Raw genomic sequence first — 6,793 nt, 5'->3', positions numbered from 1 at the left:
ACTTATGCAAATAAACACCATGCAAATGAATGCAAACAAGTGGGCGTGGCCACATCACGATGTAAACAACCGAGGGAATGCTGTTTACAGAAGCAGGTGGCAGGATGTGGTTCTGTCAACGCCTCCTCTAAAGTTTAGTCTGAGTTGGTGAATGAATACAAACAACCTAAATGCCCTTCACAAGGGGGCTGGTTACATACGACAGGATCCAACCACAGAAAGGTGGTGTGTCTCTCCCCCCGCCCCCCAAATTCATGGAGTCAAAGGCCCCAAAGTGACCATATAGGGAGGAAGGGTCTGTAGGGAGGAACCTGAGATTAAATGAGGCCGGAGGGTGGGCCCTGAGCCAATAGGACTGGGGTCCCGGTGCGAAGAGGAAGAGATGCCAGAGATGTCTCTGTGCAGAGAGACGGAGGAAGTGCTGAGTGAGGGACGGCAGGAGGCGGCGGCTGCAAGCCAGGACGGACGAGGACCCTCAGCGGAAACCGCCCCTGGCACCTCTGTCTTGGGGTCTGGCTTCCAAAACCATCAGGAAATAAATGTCTGTCGTTTAACCCAGCAGTCGGAGGCGTTTTGTTACAATGGTCCGAGCCGATTCAGACCCGAGGGATGCTCTGTCGCTGAGGAAATGAGTGCTGAATCCCAAAAGCACTCAGGGACCGGCACGGGGAGACTTCCAAGTGACTGTCTCTTAGGAGAAGAAGTGAGGTGTATCTAGCGCCGGTTTAGCTCAGTGGATAATACACGGAGCCCTCGGACTGGAAGGTTCTGTTCTGGCCAAGGGCACGGACCTCAGTTGCAGGCTCTGGCCCTGGTCGGACAGGCAGCCAATCAATGTGTCTCTCTCACATCGATGTTTCTCTCTCTGTCTCTCCCCCTCCCTCCCACTCTCTCTAAAAATCAATGGGAAAACATCCTTGGGTGAGGATTAACAAAAAAAGGAATAAAGGGTGGAAAACATGAATGAATAAACAAATTGTGATGCCAGTCACACGACGGAATATTATTCGGCTGTGAAAGGCCGCGAAGCTCTGACACTCACTGCAATGTGGATGAGCTCACGCTGAGTGAAAGAAGCCAGACGCGAAAGGCAACATGTTGTGTGACTCTATTTGCAGGAAATGCCCAGCAATGGCAAATGTGTAGAGGCAGAAAGTAGATTGGTTGTTGCCAGAGGCTGGGAGCGGGGAAATGGGAATGACGGCTTCATGAGGACAGAGTTTTTCCTCTTGGAGTGAGGGAGATGTTTGGGGCCTGGCCCCGTGGCTCAGTGGTTGAGCATCGGCCTATGACCCAGTAGATCGCAGTTCCATTCCCAGTCAGGGCACATGCCTGGGTCTCAGGCTCCATCCCCAGTGGCGGGTCTGCAGGGGCAGCCAATCAATGATTCTCTCTCATCATTGATGTTTCTATCTCTCTCTCCCTCTCCCTTCTTCTCTGAAATATATATATATATATATATATATATATATATATATATATATATATATATATAATTTTTAAAATATATTTTATTGATTTTTTTACAGAGAGGAAGGGAGAGGGATAGAGAGCTAGAAACATCAATTAGAGAGAAACATCAACCGGCTGCCTCCTGCACACCTCCTACCGGGGATGTGCCCGCAACCAACGTACATGCCCCTGACCGGAATCGAACCTGGGACCCTTCAGTTCGCAGACCGACGCTCTACCACTGAGCCAAACCGGTTTCGGCTCAATATATATATATATATATATTTTAATGTTTTGGAATTAGATAGTGGCGGAGTTGTACAACATCATGCCTGTATTACGTGCCACTGAATGGTATGGCTTAAAATGGTTAATTTTAAGTATGTGAATTTCACTTTCATAAAAAAAAATAATCTGACCCTGACCTCCCCCATAAAAGCAGAAACATTTTGATCTCTCCCAAATAACTGTAGACACATGTTGTCAGGGGGCTGGGTCTCAACACTTGTTCATTCAGTTGCTGGTGTCCCCCCTGGCTGGCCAAGGAACTTAGGCCATGGCACTCACCTGGCAGGGCCTCGGTTTCCTACCTGCCAAAAGGTGAGGATGATGGCAAGGGCGGAAAAAGTGAAGGGGTTAAGAAATATAAGCTGCCACTTATAAAACTAATAAATCTGGTCCTGGCAGCATAGCTCAGTTGGTTAGAGTGTCGTCCCGATGCACCAAGGTTATAGGTTCTATCCCCAGTCAGGGCACATAAAAGAACCTACCGGCCCAAGCCGGTTTGGCTCAGTGGATAGAGCGTCAGTCTGTGGACTGAAGGGTCCCGAGTTCGATTCTGGTCAAGGGCACATGCCTGGGTTGCAAGCTCGATCCCCAATAGGGGGCGTGCAGGAGGTGGCCGATCAATAATTCTGGCTCATCATTGATGTTTCTGTCTCTCTCTCTCCCTCTTCCTTCTTCTCTGAAATCAATAAAAATATTTTTTTAAAAAGCAACCAATAAATGCATAAATAAATGGAACAGCAAACCAGTGCTTCTGTCTCTTCCTCTCTCTAAAATAAAATAAAATAAATAGCTCAGAGGGATGTAATGTACCACACACTTAATAATGTCATACTGACTGTGTACGGTAACAGGTGGTTACTAGATCTATGATGGCGATCACTTCATTAGATATATACTAGTAAAGGTTGAATAACTATGTTGTATGCCTGAAACTAATATTATACCTTAACTAAAGGGTGTACCCCAAAAATGTCATACACTTTAACAGCTGATAGCTAGAAACATCGATGAGAGAGAAACATCGACCAGCTGCTTCCTGAATGCCCCTTACTAGGGATGTGCCCGCAACCAATGTACATGCCCTTGACCAGAGTCAAACCCGGGACCTTTCAGTTTGCAGAACGACGCTCTGTCCACTGAGCCAAACTGGTTTCGGCTGATAGCTCAATTTTTAAAATGCAATGTATTTAACAAACACTTGCTTTTATAATTATTCAAAGTGCGTGTATACATTTTGAAGGAACACCCTGTATATCTTAATTTAAAAAGTAGCAGATCGCCAAAACCGGTTTGGCTCAATGGATAGAGTGTCGGCTTGGGGACTGAAAGGTCCCGGGTTCGATTCCGGTCAAGGGCATGTACCTTGGTTGCGGGCATATCCCCAGTAGGGGGTGTGCAAGAGGCAGCTGATCGATGACTCTCTCTCATCGATGTTTCTAACTCTCTATCTCTCTCCCTTCCTCTCTGTACAAAATCAATAAAATATATTTAAAAAGTAGCAGATGTTATGTGCACCAGGAATGGCGGCCCCGGGTGGGAGGCGTGGCGATGGCTGGGCGGAGGGCACAGCTCCTCCCTGCAGCGCCCGCCCCCTCGGGCCGCGCAGTGGGTGCAGTCCCGCTCCCAAGCCCCAAGCCCATGTCCTCCCGGGGCCTCAGCGGGGGACTTTGTTTGGGAATGGGATCATTGCAGATGCAACGAGGGATCTTGAGATGAAATCAATCTGGATTTAGAGTGAGTTTGGGCTTGGAGGTTCAATGGTGTGAAGAAACGACCCTGAGAGGATGTGCAGGTCCCAACGCTGCGCTGTGCGCTCCGGACGATCCCAAGTTTGAAAAATTAGCCCCGGTTCCTGTCTCATCGACAAAAACGACCAGAAGGGAACCTGCAAACATGCCAGCCCGGGCGCATTAGGGCCACGTTGCCGTGACATCCCTCCGGGGCCCGAACCACTTTTTTTTGTACGCCGAAGGAACACACGCTCACGGCAGACGATCTGCGGACACTTCCAGAAGGAAGAACATGAGACAGCGCTGCCCTAACGCCCCCAGGCAGCCTGGGAGGAGATTCCTGTGCTGGGCGGGTTGTTTCCCGGACCCCCACTGTCCCGGCTACATTCCGTGTCAGAGTTGCTTTTGTTTCTGAAAATTCTTTCACTTGAGGCCCCAGCTTCTCCTCTCCCGCCAGGCTCAGCAAGGAGCCTCCGCTGAGATGCTGAGACAGCCCTGCCCGGGCCACGGCGGCCTGGTGCAGGCGGCCGCTCAGCATCGTGGCTCCTTCAGTCTCTGGTCTCTTCTTACAGAGTCCTGGCATCCCTCCGTGTTCTGAGCAATCTTTTTTTTTCCTTCTTTTTTTTTTTTTTTTTTTTTTTTTTTTTTTTTTTTTTTTTTTTTTTTGCCAAAGGAATGATAGAAACCTGGAAAGGGAGGGTCTCTTTTATTTTATTTTATTTTTAAAAATATATTTTATTGATTTTTTTTTTTTACAGAGAGGAAGGGAGAGGTATAGAGAGTTAGAAACATCGATAAGAGAGAAACACGGATCAGCTGCCTCCTGCACATCCCTTACTGGGGATGTACCCGCAACCAAGGTACATGCCCTTGACCGGGATGGAACCTGGGACCCTTCAGTCCGCAGGCTGAGACTCTATCCACTGAGCCAAACCGGTTTCAGCTACTAGTATTTTTAAAGTTTTAATTGATTATGGCAAGTGAGGAAGGGGGATGGAGAGAGAGAGAGAGAGAGAGAGAGAGAGAGAGAGAGAGAGAGAGGCCAACTGCCTTCATCATGCACCCCAACTGGGATTCAACCCACAACCCGGGCATATGCCTGACTGGGAATCAAACCCAAGACTCTTTGGTGTATGAGATGGCACTCCAACCACTGAGCCACACTGGCCAGAGTTATCTTATTATTTTAAACAATCTGGGTCCTTCCTCATTATATCACACTATTTCACGGCTTTCTGTCTGCTCTGCCACTGGATGTCTACAGTACCTGGTACACTGTGTAGGAGCTCAGTAAAGACCCATGGACTCTAATGAAGCTTCGATGAAATGGAAAAAACCTTGGGGACACGGACGCCCTCCTTCGCTGCTGGTGGGACTGTGGGATGGGACAGCCACCTTGGAAAGCAGCCCGGCAGCTCCTCAGAAGGTCAAGTGTAGAATTACCCTATGCTCCTCAGAGAGGCGCCCGGAGGAATGAAAACACAGCCCCGCGGGGTCCCGTCACAGAACAGACCGCCGATTGCGGCCTGCCCCCCGGGGGTCTCACTCAGCCCCAGCCGGGAACGAGGCTCTGACGCCGGTGACCACGGGGATGGACCCTGAGCACACTTCCCGCAGTGGAAGGAGCCAGATGCAGAGAACACGTACTGAATTATTTCCATCCTGTGAAAGCCCAGAATAGTGAGTTCTGGGCTGCTTAGGGCTCGGGGTGCAGGGACAGGAGGCAGGAGAGTGGTGCGAAAGGGTGCAGGTTGTGGTTGGTTTTTTGTTTTGGTTTTTTGAGATGATGAAAATGCCGAAGGTTGCATGTGTCTATGAATATACTAAAAACCATTGATTTGTCCACTTTCAATGGGGCATTGCGTGGTATGTGAGTTATGTCTGAGCTGGGCTGGGGAGAAGCTGAGGCCCGAGGGAGGCCCAAGGTCTCTGGGAGTAAACGAGGATGGGAAAGGAGGAGGGAGGAGAGGAGGGAGGAGAGGAGGAGTGGAGGAGAGAGGAGAGACTATAGAATGATGGAGGAGGGAGGAGAGGAGGAGTGGAGGAGAGAAGAGAAGAGGAGGGGGGAGAGGAGGGGGAGGAGAGGAGAGGAGAGGAGGAGGGAGAAGAGAGGAGAGACTATAGAATGACGGAGGAGGGAGGAGAGGAGGAGTGGAGGAGAGAAGAGAAGAGGAGGGGGGAGAGGAGGGGGAGGAGAGGACGGAGGAGGGAGGGGGAAGAGAGGAGGGGGAGGAGAGGAGGGGGAGGAGAGGAGGGAGGAGGAGAGGAGGGGGAGGAGGAGAGGAGGGAGGAGGAGAGGAAGGAGGAGAGGAGAAGGGAGGAGAGGAGGAGGGAGAAGAGAGGAGAGAGAATAGGATGATGGAGGAGGGAGGAGAGGAGAAATGGAGGAGGGAGGGGAGGAGGAGGGGGTAGAGGAGGAGGGGAGGGGGAGGAGAGGAGGGAGAGAAGAGGAGGAGAGAGGAGAGGATGAGGGAGGAGGGAGGAGAGGAGGAGTGGAGGAGGGAGGAGAGGAGGAGAGAGAATAGGATGAGGGAGGAGGGAGGAGAGGAGGAGTGGAGGAGGGAGGAGGAGGAGGGGGGAGAGGAGGGGAGGAGCGAGTAGAGGAGGAGAGGAGGAGGGGGAGAGGAGGAGGGGGAGAGGAGGAGGAAGGAGGAGAGGAGGAGGGAGGAGAGGAGGGAGGACGAGAGAGAGGAGGGAGGAGGGAAGAGGGGGGATAGGAGGAGAGGAAGGGGAGGAGGGAGGAGGGAGGAGGAGAGGAGAAGGGAGGAGGGAGGAGGGAGGAGGAGGAGGGAGAATGGAGAAGGGAGGAGGGAGGAGGAGGAGGAGGGGAGAGGCCCAGCCCAGAAGGCTGAGGTCAGGTCAGCTCAGCCCAAAGGAGTAACCATTTCCCCTGTGGCCTCCCCGAAGTGAGCTGTGCCGGACTCTGTGGCCCGAAGCCAGGGAGGAGGTTCCCACTGTGGGTGCTCCCTCTCCACATCGGAAGTGCTCTGTCCGGGGTTGGGAGCCAGCGTGGGTTCTGTGGCCCTGAGGTCTGTCCTGCAGCACTGGCTCTGGCTTGGGAACCCCAGGCCCCGGACCCTCTGCCTCACCTGATGCACCTTTGTGCCCCGGGGGCTTTGCCTTCACTCATTTTGTTTCGTTTCCTCTTTAAAGACCCCTCTCCATGTGCAGGCCCCGGCAGAGGTCCTGGCGGGAGGGTTTTAACACAGGAATTTGGGGAGGGGCGGGTTGGGCGGAGGTTCCCAATTCAATCAGAAGAAAGAAGTGAATCCAGGAAGGAAAGGCAGCAAGAAAGGGAGTGTAGGGCTGGTTTGCCCCAGGGG

This window comes from Pipistrellus hanaki (genome assembly GCF_964339955.1).
Source record: "Pipistrellus hanaki genome assembly, chromosome: 5".
NCBI lineage: Eukaryota > Metazoa > Chordata > Mammalia > Chiroptera > Vespertilionidae > Pipistrellus > Pipistrellus hanaki.
Note: the sequence above shows the minus strand (reverse complement) of the source record.